The sequence below is a fragment of the Phascolarctos cinereus genome, unplaced genomic scaffold (genome assembly GCF_003287225.1).
Source record: "Phascolarctos cinereus isolate Bilbo 61053 unplaced genomic scaffold, phaCin_HiC Scaffold_7;HRSCAF=346, whole genome shotgun sequence".
In the NCBI taxonomy this organism is placed as follows: Eukaryota; Metazoa; Chordata; class Mammalia; order Diprotodontia; family Phascolarctidae; genus Phascolarctos; species Phascolarctos cinereus.
Window position 1 is genome coordinate 92,636,718 of NW_027556180.1, and position 16,250 is coordinate 92,652,967.

Below are 16,250 nucleotides of genomic sequence, written 5' to 3' on the forward strand. Positions count from 1 at the left end.
CTGGAAAACAAGGTTCTTCCTAATAGTAAAAAGAGAGGAGTATGGGGCAGCTAGGTGGTGAAGTGCATAGAGCGCTGGCCCTGGAGTCAGGAGAACCTGAGTTCAAATCCAGTCTCAGACACATAATACTTAACTAGCTGTATGACTTTGGGCAAGTCACTTAACCCCAATTGCCTTGCAAAAAAAAAAAGAGAGAGAGTAAAAAGAGAAGGGTGATGTTGAAGCCTGACAGTAGATAGAACCCTAGATTTGTATATCCAACCACTTGTGGTTGAATCCTAGGTACTTTACTACTTTAGTAGCTATGTAATTCTGGGCATGACAGGATCCAAGGAGAGTGTTGCCACCACTCTCCTGGCCTGTGCTCTGCTCTGTGAGCAACCACAAGAAAGAACTAAAGGCTTGTAGACCCCAGAACTAGCTCTGAAAAAAAAAAAAAGACCACCTGATAGGAATGTAGGTCTCTCTTGGAGAAAGGTCAGGGAAGATGAGGCTGGAGATGTCTGTTCTGCTTCCTTTGCAGCTACACACGACTATGGCCCCTCACCCTATGTGGTCCCTCTCTCCTCTTGGAACACCATACATATTTGGGGGCTTTAGGGCTAGATTTTTTTAAAGGTGGGACAATTTCCTTTTCTTGTCCTGTGCAGTTTTCATTTAGATTTCTTGAAATATAGCTCTGAAAAAAAGTTTAAAAAAAAATAATGGTTTTAAAGGAATCACTGATTCTCTGTACTGGCCCATTGTGTTTCAAATAGAGCTTCTTTAAACCCAAATCACTCTGGCTGTCATTGATTAGCCAATAATAGGTCCCAGCCCAAGCCTCATTTGGTCCTTGTTTGGCTCTGATGGGGTCAGAGTGAGTGTAAATAGCAATCCTTTCTGTTCTGGCCAGAAAGCCTGAGAGCCATCTTTTGCTTCGTTTCTTACCTATCTTTAAATCACTGAATGGGTGTTGCCTGAGACAAACTGAGACCTATGAAAAACCTTAGCTTAAAAAGGCCTGCATCGGGAGTCTGGGGTCATCTCCAGTCATTATGACTTGGCACTGGACTCAGATAACTCTGGAGGAGAGAATGAGGCTGATCACTTTGCACAGCACTGCCTCACTTAAATGCAATTAACTTGCAAGTCAAGACATCACCCTCTAGATGTCACAGGTCCTTTGAGAACCAAGGATGAGGAACATTAACAATCTCATTTGAGACTCATGACAGCCTTGTAAGATAGGTGCTATTTCCTCATTTCACTGTTGGGGGAATGACTGCCCCAAAGTCACATAACTAATAAGTATCTGAGACTAAATTTGAGCTCAGGTTTTCCTGACTCTAGTCCAGGCCTAGCACTCTGCACTTGCACCACCAGCTGCTCCTGAGCACACTAGAAGCACTTGTGTCCCCTATTGATCTCCAGGGATCCTGCATACATACTTCGTTTCCTGAAGTTGTTTTTTTCTGTCCTAATAACAGCATTTTTTCCATTAAAAAGAATCTTAAATGCACTTACTATGTACCAGGGGGCTGTGCTAGACACTATAACAGAGATGGAGATTTAAAATTTTGTCCAGTGCACTAAGGGAAAAGGAGAAAATTGGAACAGAATTTGGAAAATCCTGGCATCTAGGTCGCTGTTTTTTTGTTGTAAAAATCGTTCAGTTGAGTTTTTGAGTTACACTGACTTCTCAAACAAGGCTCGGGTTTTTTTTAGATATACAACAGTGTGGGACTTAGCTAAAAAAGCACTGGAGGAATCCGGAGACCCTAGGGTCCGGCCCTGGGGCCGAGGATGATCCCTCCACTGTCTTCATGCTGTTCTGGCCAAAGATTACTCTTCAAAACCTCAAAACAGAATGATCAAAACTGTGAAGTAACAAGTCCAGTGGTCCAGTCTGTACTGCCACTCTCACACTGTGGAGCTCTCGAAACCTCATTTGCAGTTCTCTCTGCATCAGTATCCTTCTGATACACAATCAGAAGCAACAAAGTGGTCTATGTCAACTAAGCCTTCCAGGAAACTAGTGTGCCTCAAGGGACCCATGGGGGATGCAAATACTACCTCCCGAGTTCCTTTGTGGGGAAAGCCAATCCATTCTCTGGCCTGGGGTCGGGGTGGAGGGGTAGAGAGGGGAGGAAAGAACGGGAAACAACGCTCTGCAAAAAGACTACAACACCCGACAGGCAACGGGTCTTGAATCCGTCGACGTGCGCCCAAGCTCCGCCTCCCAGGCTTCATGGAAGGGGTTGCCAATGGCAGGGCTTCCTCCGCGGAGCCGGCGGATTAGGCTGAGAGTTCCAGACAGGGAGAAGACAGTTGTGAGAGAAGTAGGCTCGAATCGAGCTGTGCTGCGGACAGAGCCGCGCGGAAGGGGCCGTGGCCTTCGAGGAAGGGGAATAAGCGCCGGGGGCGATTGGAAAATGCCTGTGCATTCCTGCGGGGACAAGAAAGAGACAAGCCATCCCGATGAAATGGAGGTGGACTACGCTGAAAACGAGGGAAGCACCTCGGAGAACGAGGACACCGAGAGCTCGTCGGTGTCCGAGGATGGGGACAGCTCAGAAATGGATGATGAAGACTGTGAAAGAAGAAGAATGGAATGCTTAGATGAAATGTCAGATCTTGAAAAACAGTTTACAGACCTCAAAGATCAGCTTTATAAAGAACGGTTAAGTCAAGTGGATGCAAAGCTACAAGAAGTAATAGCTGGGAAGGCGCCAGAATACTTGGAACCCCTGGCAACTTTGCAAGAAAATATGCAAATCCGAACAAAGGTAGCAGGAATCTATAGAGAACTCTGCTTAGAATCAGTAAAGAACAAATACGAATGTGAAATCCAAGCTTCTCGCCAGCACCGGGAGAGTGAAAAACTCTTGTTATATGATACTATGCAGAGTGAACTAGAAGAGAAAATTAGAAGGCTTGAAGAAGATAGGCACAGCATTGACATTACCTCAGAGCTGTGGAATGATGAGCTTCAGTCAAGGAAAAAAAGAAAGAATCCCTTCAGTGCAGACAAAAAGAAGCCGGTTGTTGTATCAGGCCCCTATGTAGTTTACATGTTACAAGACCTAGATATTCTTGAAGATTGGACAACAATTAGAAAGGCAGTGGCTACACTCGGTCCACATAGAGTAAAGCCAGAACCACCTGTGAAATTGGAAAAACACCTGCACATTGCTAGGTCTGAAGAGGGAAGATTGTATTATGATGGTGAATGGTATATACGTGGACAAACAATATGTATTGATAAGAAAGATGAATGCCCTACAAGTGCTATAATTACAACAATTAACCATGATGAAGTTTGGTTTAAGAGGTCTGATGGAAGCAAATCTAAACTTTATATTTCCCAGCTACAGAAAGGAAAATATTCAATAAAACATTCATAATCACTATCAATTGTTAACTAAACCTACCTGTATTAGTGTTACCAAGTGTGGTGTGCCATAGGAGTAAAAATATATTTAATAATTTTTACATTCTCATAACATTATGACAGTATTCATATTTGTAGGTAGTATTATATGTACACTTCATATATATATATTCTTTTTTAATGCTGAGAAAAATGTAATCATGATGACCAAGATATTTTACATCTAATTTGGGTCCAACACCTAATATATGAAGAATGGCCTTCCAAAACATGGCAGATGTTTTATGACTGAACCTTTTTTGTTTGGTTAAAAATTATGCAAATTTGGCTTTTCTTCAGTATATTGTATGGGATTATAAAACTGCTACATTTTTTCCTACAATTTATTTAGTTTTTCATGTCCATGTAACTTGTGTATTGTAAGTAAGCCTGATAAAACATGTAAATGGTTTGTAATAGGGTATATATTGTTAAATCAGAATCAAAACTATAAACATATAAGCATGTGCACACACTTGTTGGGGGAGGTGGGAGTTCTAATAGCTAATCTTGCATCAATGGCCTTACTTTAGTATTTATTTTCCTTAAATTAAGCTATTAGGTTAAAATTCCTAAAAGGAGCATTTGCCTAGACTACCATCACTCCTTCCCCTTAATAGTGTAGCAGTGACATTTTTCCCAGATTATACTTGATGTTAATTAGAAAAATTAGTGTCAAGGAATAAAAATATTGCTTCTACCTGCACTATTTATGGCCTATGAAGGTCATGAATGCCTGGTATTTATGCTGCAGTATATAACTGATAATAACTGTCAGTATTGTGGCATATGCTGTACTTGTCTGGTCTATTGCCTTTTTTGAAAGAGATTCTCAGTAAACTTTTTCAGAGGTAAAAATATGCCTTTATGCTAATTCTATATTTAATACAAAACAAAGACAGTCAAATTTTTTTAGGTCCATGTTCTAAAAAGAATATTTTTTCCTTTAGCTTTAATTATATTCTATGTGATTTAGAAAATGTTAGTTTTCTTCCCTTCAGTCATATTCAGATTTAACTTTCAAAACCCCAGGAACAATGAATAAAGTCAGAACCCTAAATATGACAGCACACTTTTGGTGTCTGCAGTAAAATGATGTGACCAAAATTAGTATTCTTGTGGTTTCAGTGCATTTTGCTTTTTCTTATAGTGAGACTTGAAGGAATGGGGGAAAACCTAGTTATTAAAACTTGTGGCAAGAATAGAACCTGCACAGTTCAATTTATCATATTCTGTGCCTCTCAGAATGTCTTTCAGTGCAGATTACTACTTAACAGTTGCCAAATTTTAAAATATTTGACCTCTGAAGTTCATTATTAACAAAATTGTCACTCTATGTGTCTCAAAAGTTAGCCAAATGTACATAATGTTATAAACTAATGGTCAGTCTTCGACAGTACTTAACACAGTTGTTTGATAAACATTGTAATATTTGTATTTTTTTATTTAGTATATAATAAAAATGATCTGTGCTAGAAAAATAAAAAAGCCCTGGAATCAGAAAACCTAAATTTTAGTCCTGCCTCTAACACTATCTAGTTCTTTGACCTTTGACTAAATCATTCAGGAGGGGAGTAGACTCAGTAATGGTTAAAACCCCCTTGAGGTCTAACATTTCATTTTTTATTCTACATGTTATTAATTGCCCTCATCTGAAAATCAACATTTTCATTCTGATATTATGTTTTGTATATATAAATTGTTCTGCAGAAACTCTTTCAGGTAGGGTACTGATTAAATTAGTGTGAGAATTTACACCTTGGAAATCAGCAAGCTCTATATATCAGGGCTTGGTATATTGTATTGTTGGTTAATAATAATAACAGCTAAGATTTACATAGAACCTATTATATGTCAGACACTATGGCAAGCACTTTACAAATATTACCTCATCTGATCCTTACAACAATCTTGGGAGGTAGATGCTATTATTATCCCTATTTACTGATTAGGAAACTGAGGCAAACAGCGTTTAAGAGACTTGCCCAGGATAACAAACTTAGTAAGCTTCTGAAACTGGATTAAATTCGAGTCTTCCTGACTCCAGGCTCAGTACTTTAACCACTGAGCTAGCTTCCTGCCCTAAGTGATGGAGAAAATGTTAATTATGGAGATTAAATTTAAAAGTGTGTCCTGCCTGCATTTTTTCTGGAGTTGGCTGTTAAACATTTGCTAGTGCAACACTGGGTACATATTATTTTTCAATTCTTCCCGCCTTCAAAGTCCACTCCAATCCAACAACATTTATTAAGCACTTCTTATGTGCCACACGCTGTGCTAAGTGCTGGGGATACAATTTATAAAAATAAGTTAGTTTGACTTACTAGAATCTAAATCAGAAGTCGGTCTAGGGCTGCAAACTGGGGAAAAGAAGAGGAAAAAAATGAAAATTATTAAAAGTTCTAAACAGTAGTGAAGAAATAAAATTTAATATATTGAAATTTATAATTTTAAGCCTGGAATAAGAAACATGACATTTATAACTCATAGGAGAATCTCTAGAATGACTTGTAACAGGGATAAAGGTTACTAACTGGCAAAAAACATAGCAGTAACTATCCCCATGAACAAAATTAGCAATAATATCAGTCAATATTAGTTCAAAAAAATCAAGGAGGGATCTTCTTGGATTCTTTAGTTTATCCCTCCTGATCTTCATATCAGGGAAATAGTTGAACCATATGAAGAAGGACAGATTATTTTTCAAAGAGTCTGTTACTCTGTCAACATTTTATTGAGTGACTGTGTTGCAGTCTGAGAGTTTGTGACCCCTCAAAGACTAGGGTATAGGAAGGGGTCATCTGAAATGAATTCACAAGCTCAAGCAATCTTTTAAGTCAAGTCGCAAAAAGTTTATTGTTATGCTTTTCAGCAGGCAAGGATTCTTAAGGAACCTGCGATCTTAAAAGAGTATAGCTAAAGTTTATATAGTATCAAATATGATAAGACATGTGTCAAATATGCTAACTAGGTGATTCAAGGCGGGATTAGGGAGTGGTTAAGGAGTGGTCAGTTCCTAAAGAAACAAGTAGTTGTTGTATCACTGGGAAAAGCCCACAAGGGGGGGCCACATGGAGGTGTGGTATTAGGCCTGCTACATCACTAAGTTAACTGAGAGTTGTCCACTCTGCCACCAATCAATGTCTTCTTTGACAAGATAGATGTAGGGAGTATACATATGTCTTAAGTCTAGAATACAGATAATGAGGAGTCCAGGATGTAGATAATGAGGTAGGGCAGTAGTATAGATAGTTCAGTGGGTAAAAATGTCTTTATGACCCAGTGCAAAGCCAGTTCAAATTAGTAATTCCTTCAGGTGCTATTTGGAACTGCACCAAGGAGAGAGATAAGGGTCTTGCTGGGGCACACTCATGAGTAATTGCTAGGCACAGTGTCCTTGGGCTGGGGAGAAATTGTCAGAGACAGTGTTTCTGAGGCTAGGGAGAAATTGGGGTCCAAGTACAAGCACCCAAACATAAGCACCCAAGCACTCCATCCCTCATTTGCCACACTCTCTTTTGACGTTTAGCTATGGAAGTTACTGGCTGAATGTCGAGCTGGTAAACAGACAGGCTGGGCTATCAGTCACCCAGGCTTTGTCCCCTTCCTTTTTGCAGGTCAAGCTATTCCTCTTTCTGGGGTGTGGCTTACTATCTAGCCACCTCCTTTGGCACAAGTGGTTTCTTTTCAAACCAGGAAATGGTAATGGCAGATGCCCATCTGCTCTTTTCATTGTTCCTGACTCATTTGCCCAGAGAAAACCCCAACAAAAGTATTCTCTTTGCACTTAGGCAGCTAGGTGGCACAGTGGATAGCTATGGGACCTTGAGCCAATCCCTTAACCACTGTTTCCTTCCTCAGTTGTAAAATGGGGATCATAATATCACCTATCTCACAAAGTTGTTGTGAGGATCAAATGAGATAATATTTGTAGCACAGTGGCTGGCACATAACAGGTGCTTAATAAATGTTTATTCTCTTCCCTAGGTGGTGTGGAGAAAATGGACAAAACCTATGTTCTGTGTGTTAGGGAGTGGGGGGTAGGGTGGAGGGGTGAAACACCTGACAACTTGTCTCTGTTCCTTAACCTCCCTAATAAGGAAAATGAGTGAGCAGCCCTACCCAATGGTGCCTTTTGCCCTAAAGCTGAGTAAAACCAAGTATGTGTGTGTATGTATGTGTGTGTATCTCCCTTTGTTTTGGGGAGTTGCAACAGATCATTAGCTGATACTAATTAAACTTTTTATCTTCTAAACCTACCCTCTTGATTTATTGACCAGTTAAAGGTACCTAGGTGGAGGGAATTGTTCTGGAGGCTCTTAGAATCTCTAGGCTGAGAAATGCCCCAACTGTGGTGGAACGGATACAATTCAAGACTAGAGTTTGAATAGGCCTCAGACACTTAGGACTTCTTTGGCCCTGGGCCAGTCAGTTTCCTCACCTTTAATACAGGAAAATAATGGCACCTACATCAAAGAGTAGTTGTGAGGAATGAATGACTTAATATATAACCAGAGGGTTTTGTGCTAGTCGCTTATGTGTTGTCTCCCTCATCAGACTGTGAACTCCTGGAGGGCAGGGATTGTCTTTGGCCTTTTTGGGTCCCTGATGAGGATGGGATCTGGACCCCCACCTGGCCAAATCTTTGGAGTTTGCCTGAGGCTATAATCCTATCAACTGGCCTTTTGTTATGGATAAACCCAATCTCTTAATTCTGTTACCCTTAACCTAGCCTAGCCCTCCATTGTCCTACCTCCATTTGGCCCCTGGCTACTTCCCACCCTTAATCCTAGCTGGGCTTCATTTTCCCTTGGCCATGTGGTCCAGGTTCCAGGCTTTCTAGTCACCCCAAACTACTTGGCCACTCCTAGATCCCTCCCACAGTCTTTCTGTATATCAAGTCCATCTTGTCTCCATTAAGGTGCTCAGATTCTTGAAATATAGCCAATACCTCCCTAATGTTCAGACTCCTTTAAGAGTCTGCCCAGTATGACAGATGGTCTTTGGCTGAAAGAAGGGTTGGGTAGAATTCTTTTGAGCAGCCCAGCACTCCTAAAGCCCTAAACCTCAACATTTTGGTGGCCCAGATTCCCATCTAACCCCAAGTTCTTCTCTAGCCAAGACTGGAAGGTATGTAAGCTTCCCCCCCCCCCCCCCCTCTTTCTAGCCCTGCAGTTGTAGTAGCCCTCCAAGCACCAAGGCTTGAAGGTGCTTTTCAGGCAGACAGTTAAGAGGCTGTCTCACACTCACCCTGACACTCTCAGGCTCTTGGTGCACTAGTTCCGGTTCGATACCATGGACCTGGGTACACCTTCTGCAGCACAGACAAGGACAGATGCCCTATTCAGAAGTGTACGCCCAATTCTGTCAATTCTCTTGGAGCTAGGGAATTGGGAAAACTGTAGTTGCTTTTTGGTTCCCTGAGGCTTACTTACTCCCTTCCCTCTATATCCCTGAATCCTCCTTCATGGAGGTTACAGGGAAAAGTTAGAACAGCTAAGAACATCTTAGCAGATTCTAGAGGTTTTGTGATCGATCATAAAGGAGTGTTTCAAAACTCTACAACCTGGTTACTCCATTCCCTTGAGTGAAGAGGGTATCTGTTAACCCCTCTCATAGGAGAAGAGAGTTTCATCCTTTCACACTCACCTTTGATTTCCCCCTCCCCGACCTAGGGAAAATAAAAGAGGGAAGAGGGGCAACAGCTACAGCATGGGCCCCACTGGCAATGGCCTTGAGCTTTAGGGCAACCTTTGCTTGGAAGCATCACCCAGGTTCAACACATCCTGCTCAAGATAAAGAAGCTAGCCTCTGAACTTGGGTGAGCACACTCTTTTAAAGTTATAGTTTTAACTGTTAATGATGAGATGTTGGTTCTCTGTGTAAAAGCAATTTGGAAGTGCATTTACCAAAACTGAAGTCACCTGATTGGTAGTGGGTTTGTTTCAAGTTTCAAATTGGTGAACTTTTTGCATCTGTTATGTCAAGCAACTTTTCATAATTTGGTTACCACTAAAATAATTTGGCTGCTGTTGGTTACTGTTTTAATGTGTAAACTTGCAAAAAAGTTTGTTTGGGTTTTGTCTTGATGAGAATTTGCAAGTATATAGAAATAATCTCTAATGATTGGCTTTTTACACAAGGACAAATTTAAGTTTGAGATGTAAATTCTGGAAAAGTTTTTGGTAAAAGCTCATAGGATTTTATTTTGAATTCTCTGATGGATCATAATAATCCACTGATGAGCAACAATCCACCATCTGAGAGAAATGCCACAAGCTACTCAGAAAATGTGATACTGGTGGGAAGTCAGCATCAGGAAAAGCTGAGAGGATAATTTTAACCCGGTTATGTTCCTTTGAAAAGGAATGTTACCCACCTAGCTATTCCTGAGTCTAACTATGAGATAGTTGCATGATTGATACTGCATGGTTGGAAAACTGAATTATATGAATCTGAACAGAGCTAAGGATGTTTTAGCCTACTGATGAGGTCTAGAGGCTTAGGGATGCTGGGACCCCGAAATCATGACATGCAGCAGATCCTGCGTAAAAGAATTTGACCCAAATCTTCTTTCAGCCAGAGACAGAGTTTATCAGGGATAAATCATACAGGCCAGACTCTCAAGGAATCTGAACATTAGGGATGCCCATAAGGACGAATGGGCATGAAGAAGTCTCAGCATTTAAATGGGGGCCAGGGTAGATTTTATATACACTCAAATAATTTTGGGTGTTCTGGAGGAGGGGCTGGGAAAAAGATTCTGAAGCTGGGGTGAGTTTAGAGAGAATTCCAATTGGAATGTCTAGGAGGCTGAATAGACAATGGGAATACATAATGAAGGGAACTAGAAGGAAGAGATTTGAATGGAGTCTGGATGAGATCAAAGGTGGGAAATATACTAGGGCTTCATTAGCTTTTTTTTTTAAAATTTATTTTAATTTATCAACAATCACTTCCATAAGCTTTTGAGTTTTAAATTTTTCTCCCCCTCCCTTTCCACCTCCCTCCCCAACATGGCACACAATCTGATGTAGGCTATACATTTTCATTCCTATTAAACATATTTTCACATTAGTGATGTTGTAAGGAAGAATTAGAATCAATAGGAGGAACCACAAGAAAGAGAAAACAAAACAAAACAGAAAAAAATAGCAAATAGTATGCTTCAATCTGAATCCAAACTCCATAGTTCTTTCTTTGGATGTGGATAGCATTTTCCATCATGAGACCTTTGGAGATGTCTTAGATCCTTGCATTGCTGAGAAGCGCTGTCTATCAAGGTTAGTCATCGCACAACATGGCTGTTACTATGTACAACGTTCTTCTGCCTCTGCTCACTTCACTCAGCATCAGTCCATACAAGTCTTTCCAGGTTTTTCTGAAGTCTGCCTGCTCATCATTTCTTATAGCACAATAGTATTCCATTACATTCATATACTACAACTTGTTCAGCCATTCCCCAATTGATGGGCATCCCCTCAATTTCTAATTCTTTACCACCACAAAAAGAGATGCTATAAATATTTTTGTACATGTGGGTCCTTTTCCCATTTGTATGATCTCTTTGGAATACAGCCCTAGAAGTGCTATTGCTGGGTCAAAGGGTATGTCCTTTGGGCATACTTCCAAATGGTTCTCCAAAATGGTTGGATAGTTTCACAACTACTCCAATAATACATTAGTGTTCCAATTTTCCCACATCTTCTCCAACATTTATCATTTTCCTGTTTTGTCATGTTGGTCAATCTGATAAGTGTGATGTGGTACCTCAGAGTTGTTTTGATTTGCATTTCTCTAATCAATAACGATTTAGAGCATTTTTCATCTGAGAACTACCTATTCGTATGTTTTGACCATTTATCAATTGGGGAATGACTTGTATTCTTATAAATTTGACTTAATTCTCTATATATTTTAGAAATGAGGCCCTTATCAGAGAGACTAGTTGTAAAAATTCTGTCTCAATTTTCTACTTTCCTTCTAATTTTGGTTGCATTGGCATTGTTTGTGCAAAAACTTTTCAATTTAATGCAATCAAAATTACCCATTTTGTATTTCATAACATTCATTATCTCCTGTTTGGTCATGAATTCTTCTGTTCTCCGTAAATCTGATGGGTGAACTATTCCTTGCTCTCCCAGTTTGCTTATAGTATCAGCCTTTATATCTAAATCATGAACCCATTTTCACTTTATTTTGGTATATGGTGTGAAATTTTGGTCTATGCCTAGTTTCTGCCATATCTCTTTTCCAGTTTCCCAGCAGTTTTGGTCAAATAGTGAGTTCTTATCCCAGAAGCTGGGGTCTTTGGGTTTATCAAATAAATAGTAGATTACTATAGTCATTGAGTACTGTTTCTTGCATACCTAACCTATTTCACTGATCCACCACTCTATTTCTTAGCCACTACCAAGTAGTTTTGATGATTGCTGCTTCATAATACAATTTAAGATTTGGAACAGCTAGACCATCTTCCACTCCATTTCTTTTCATTAGTTTCCTTGATATTCTGGACCTCTTGTTATTCCAAATTAATCTTATTATTTTTTCTAGCTCTATAAAATAATTTTTTGTAGTTTGATTGGTATGGCACTGACTAAGTAAATTAGTTTAGGTAGAATTTAGGTTCTTCTTCCAGGAACCAAGATGGCAGAGTAATAAATAAGTCATTCTTACCATCCCTTACTAATCTCTGAAAGCCCAGAAAATATCACCCCAGGAAAAACCCTGGAACAGCTGAACCAGCAGAAAGATGGGGTGCAGCAGTGTAGCCCAGGTAGCTTGAGGGATTAGCAGGAAATTCCCTTCTTTTCCTGGAGGAAGGGGAGTAGTACATAATGTGAGGCATTCTGGCAAGCTAGCAGAAAGCCCAACCTCAGCATACCTGAACCCCAAGTGGTAGAGCAGGCAAACACAAACACCAGGACCTCCAAGTGCTTCTTCAGTAAGGGCAGAGGAACCAGTGGAAACTGGCTCAAAAAACAGCAAAACTCTGGGAAGTGCTCCATAATTGGCCAAACAGAGAAGAAGGTACAAAATCAAATAGAAGAAAACAATGTTAAAAATTAGAATTGGGCAAGTGGAAGCTAATGACTCTGTGAGAGAGCAAGAGTCAGTCAAACAGAAACAGAAGAATGAAAAACTAGATGAAAACATAAAGTACTTCATTGGTAAAACAACTGACTTGGAAAATAGATCCAGGAGAGACAATTTAAAAAGTATTGGTCTACCTGAAAATCACAATGAAAAAAAGAGCCTGGACAGCATCTTTCAGGAAATCATTAAAGAAAACTGCCCTCAGGTCCTAGAACCAGAGGGTAAAATAGCCATAGAAAGAATCCACCAATCATCTTCTGAAAGAGATCCCCAATTGAAATGCCCAAGGATAATTCCAAATTTACCAGGTCAAAGAGAAAATACTGCAAGCAGCCAGAAAGAAACAATTTAAATATCATGGAACCACAGTCAGGATTACACAGGACCTTGGAGCTTCTACGTTAAAAGATCATAGGGCGTGGAACACGATATTCCATAAGGCAAAGGAGCTTGGATTACAATCAAGGAGCAACTACCCAGTGAAAATGAGTTTACTCTTTGGGGGGGGGGGAGATGGACATTCAAGGAAATAAGAGATTTCCAAACCTTCCTGATAAAAAGACCAGAGCTCAACAGAAAATTTGATCTCCAAATACAAGACTCAAGAGAGACATAAAAAGGCAAATGGGACAGAAAAAAACAGCAATACATTATTAATAAGGGCAAACTGTTTACATCCCTACAAGAGAAGAGGACACTTTTTGTAACTCTTGAGAATTGTATTGTTATTACACCACTTCAAAGGCTATAGTAGAGGGGGTGGGTATAAATTGACTTTGATGTAATGATAAAAAAAATCTAATCAAGTGGGTTAAATGGATCTAAGTAAGTAGATTAAGCTGATCTAACTAAGGGAATGTACTTCGAGAAAAAGAAAGGAGGCAGACAAGGGTACATTATGTTACAGGAAAAGGCGCAAAAACCCATTACAATGGAGGGAAAGAAGGAAGGGAGATGAGCATTGTTTGAACCTTAACTCTCATCAGATTTGGCTCAAGGAGAGAATAACATCAATTAGGTATAGAAATCTACACCTAAGTGCAACTGGCCCACCCCAGCAGACCTAGATCACCTAATTAGCTTACTTTCCCATTACTTTCCAGTTGGACCTGGCACACTCCAAACTACTTAGCATTCTTTAATCCCATACAATTCCTTTCACTGTTCTTTTTTGTATATAAGTATCAGTCTCACCCCCATTAAGTTGCAGGTTCACTAGAAACCTCCACCACTACTAATAGCCTTACAACAAACCTTGTCATTTGACTGGAAGGTTTGAGTATGTAAATTCATTCCTGGCAGACCCTGCCCTGTACCCTGGCATTTCCAGGTTCCCAGCAACTAAACTGCATCAAGGCCATATCAGCATTCCATAAAGGTTGTCAAAAACAAATGTGTATTTAAAGAGACTGATTCAACAAAAGAATTGTAGACATTCAACTATCCAATTCTCATATCTGATAGTAGAAGTTTCAGTAGTAGCAGTTCTTGCTGCTAATTTAATCAAAGTGGCACTTCTATAATAAATGGACTTGCTTCAACAACTGTGTATGGAGGTTTTTATCTCTGCATCTGTCAAATCAATAATGTCAACATTTTTTCTGGGTTTTTAAAGCAACAAACATTTATTGAACAAGGTACCGTAATAGGCCCTGGGGATACAGAGACAATAGCAATACAGCCCCTCTTCCCAAGCAGCTTACATGCTCCTGTGAGTAATGGTACCTGCCCTATGGGGATCCAATTGGCCACTTCCAATTGGGCAATGCAGCTCCTTCCTCCTTTCTTCCCTCCCTCTCTCGCATAGGGTATCATACCCTTAGATCTGCCCAAAGGAATATAAAGTTTGATGGTTATAACCTCACAAGATGTCTTGAGGTTTACAGGCTAGATTTATTTTATAGGGACCATGCCTCAAACCCAAATCATTCTGGTTCTCATTGATTGGCCAACAATAGATCCTAGCCCAAGCCTCATATGGTCATTGTTTGGCTCTGATGGCTCTGAGTGAGCCTAAATAGCAATTGTTTCTGTTTTGGCCAGAAACCCAGAGAGTCTTCCCCACCCAGATTGAATTTTTTTTTTTGACTAGGTAAAAGAAGCTGTTCTTTGCTTGTTTCTTACCTATTCTTAATCACTGAATTGGCATTGCCTCAGTCAAACCAAGACCTGGGAAAGATCGTAGCTTAAAAAGGCCAAGGCCTCCTGATGCATCAGGGCCATCTCCCATCATCCTGATCTATATCTTGCCACTGGACCCAGGTGGCTCCACAGGAGAGAGTGAGTCACTTTTTGCACAGCCCTCCCTCACTTAAATCCAATTCATTTGCAAGTTGTGACATTACCTCCCTGACGTCATGGTCCCCTTCAAGAAAGAAGGACAAACAACAATATGCTTCTGGAGAGTGGGAGAATAAAATACAGACACAGAGGAGTAAGCACACTTTCTAAAGGGAGAGAGATCCAACATTTGAGGACTCAAGCACGACCTTGGGTAGGAAGGGGCACCTAAGCTGATCTTTGAAGAAAGCTGGGGATTTTAAGAGACAGAGATGAGGCTTTCATGCATTCTGAGAGTTTAAGGTGTGTTAATTCTGGAAATCAAAATTATTTCATTTTTCTTGGTAATCTGTTAACTTCCTTTGTTCTCTGGCTTCCTTGTCTGGAAGGCATTCTCTTCACATCTCCACCTGTCTTCTCCAAAGCTTTAGCTTCCTTCAAGGCCCTCAAGAAGTATATCCAGATTATTAGTGCTTTGTCAGATCAAATTATCTCGTATTGACTCATCTATTTGCTCATTCTGTCCCAGAATAGAATGTAAGGTCCTTAAAGGTTTGGTCTTTGTATCCCTCGTCCAGAGTGGGAATGTGACATTGAGTCTCACTGAGAATATAAACTACCTTGGGTAAAAGTAAACAGCAAAAGAAGCTACAACTTGCTCATGACCCTGGGCTATCCTGGCACTATGCCTTCTTTGTTCTCTTTCTATGTAATACCTAACCTGGCCTGGGATTGGCGCAGGGATCCATGATGTTATTTTGTCTTGCTGCTGCCCAGAATGACTGATCTCTTCAGAATAAACTAACTCCCTTAAACAACCAAATTAACCTAATTAACCCTAATAAAACCTTTAATAACAGAGGTGGTATGAGCCCCTCTCTGTTTGGATCTCAATGTTCTCTCAGAGTGTATGCCATCCTATAATTGGCATAATTAGGACAAGAAAGTACAAGATTTTACACTTAGTAGGTATTTAATAAATAGGTATTGAGTTGACAGTCAAAGGCACTATATAGCATGCTGTCTCCCTTACTCCCATCCACCCTATCCTCAAAATCCCTACATCTGAACTTTTCTCACTTTCTAGTACTTGGGTCAAAGGTCCACATAAACAAAATGAAATGAAGAACAGAGGAAATTTGGTAGATAATTCAAGTCAAGAAAAGATGATCTGACTATTTGGATATTTCAGGGAAAAAAGTGTTTTGGACTTAATTGTTCAAATACAGTATCTTTGCCAAAAAAACCCTAAATGGAGTCAAGAAGAATCAAACACGACTGAAAAGAATGAGTAACAACACTGTCTTAGACTAAAACACACAGAAGATGCCTGACCTGCATTAGTAGGAGTTTCTTTACCTGGGAGTTTCCTATACCAGTGAAATCAGTCAGTCAAACATTTACTAAGCACTTCTGGTTGCGCTATGCAATCATAGATCCAGTCCCTATCTATTCACAG

General features: G+C 40.0%; 1 pseudogene; it reads left to right on the top strand.

Annotated features, from left to right (window-relative positions):
- The first annotated feature begins 2,210 nt into the window (after positions 1-2,210).
- On the top strand, positions 2,211-4,887 carry LOC110201413 (breast cancer metastasis-suppressor 1-like protein pseudogene; annotated as a pseudogene).
- Positions 4,888-16,250: the final 11,363 nt, after the last annotated feature.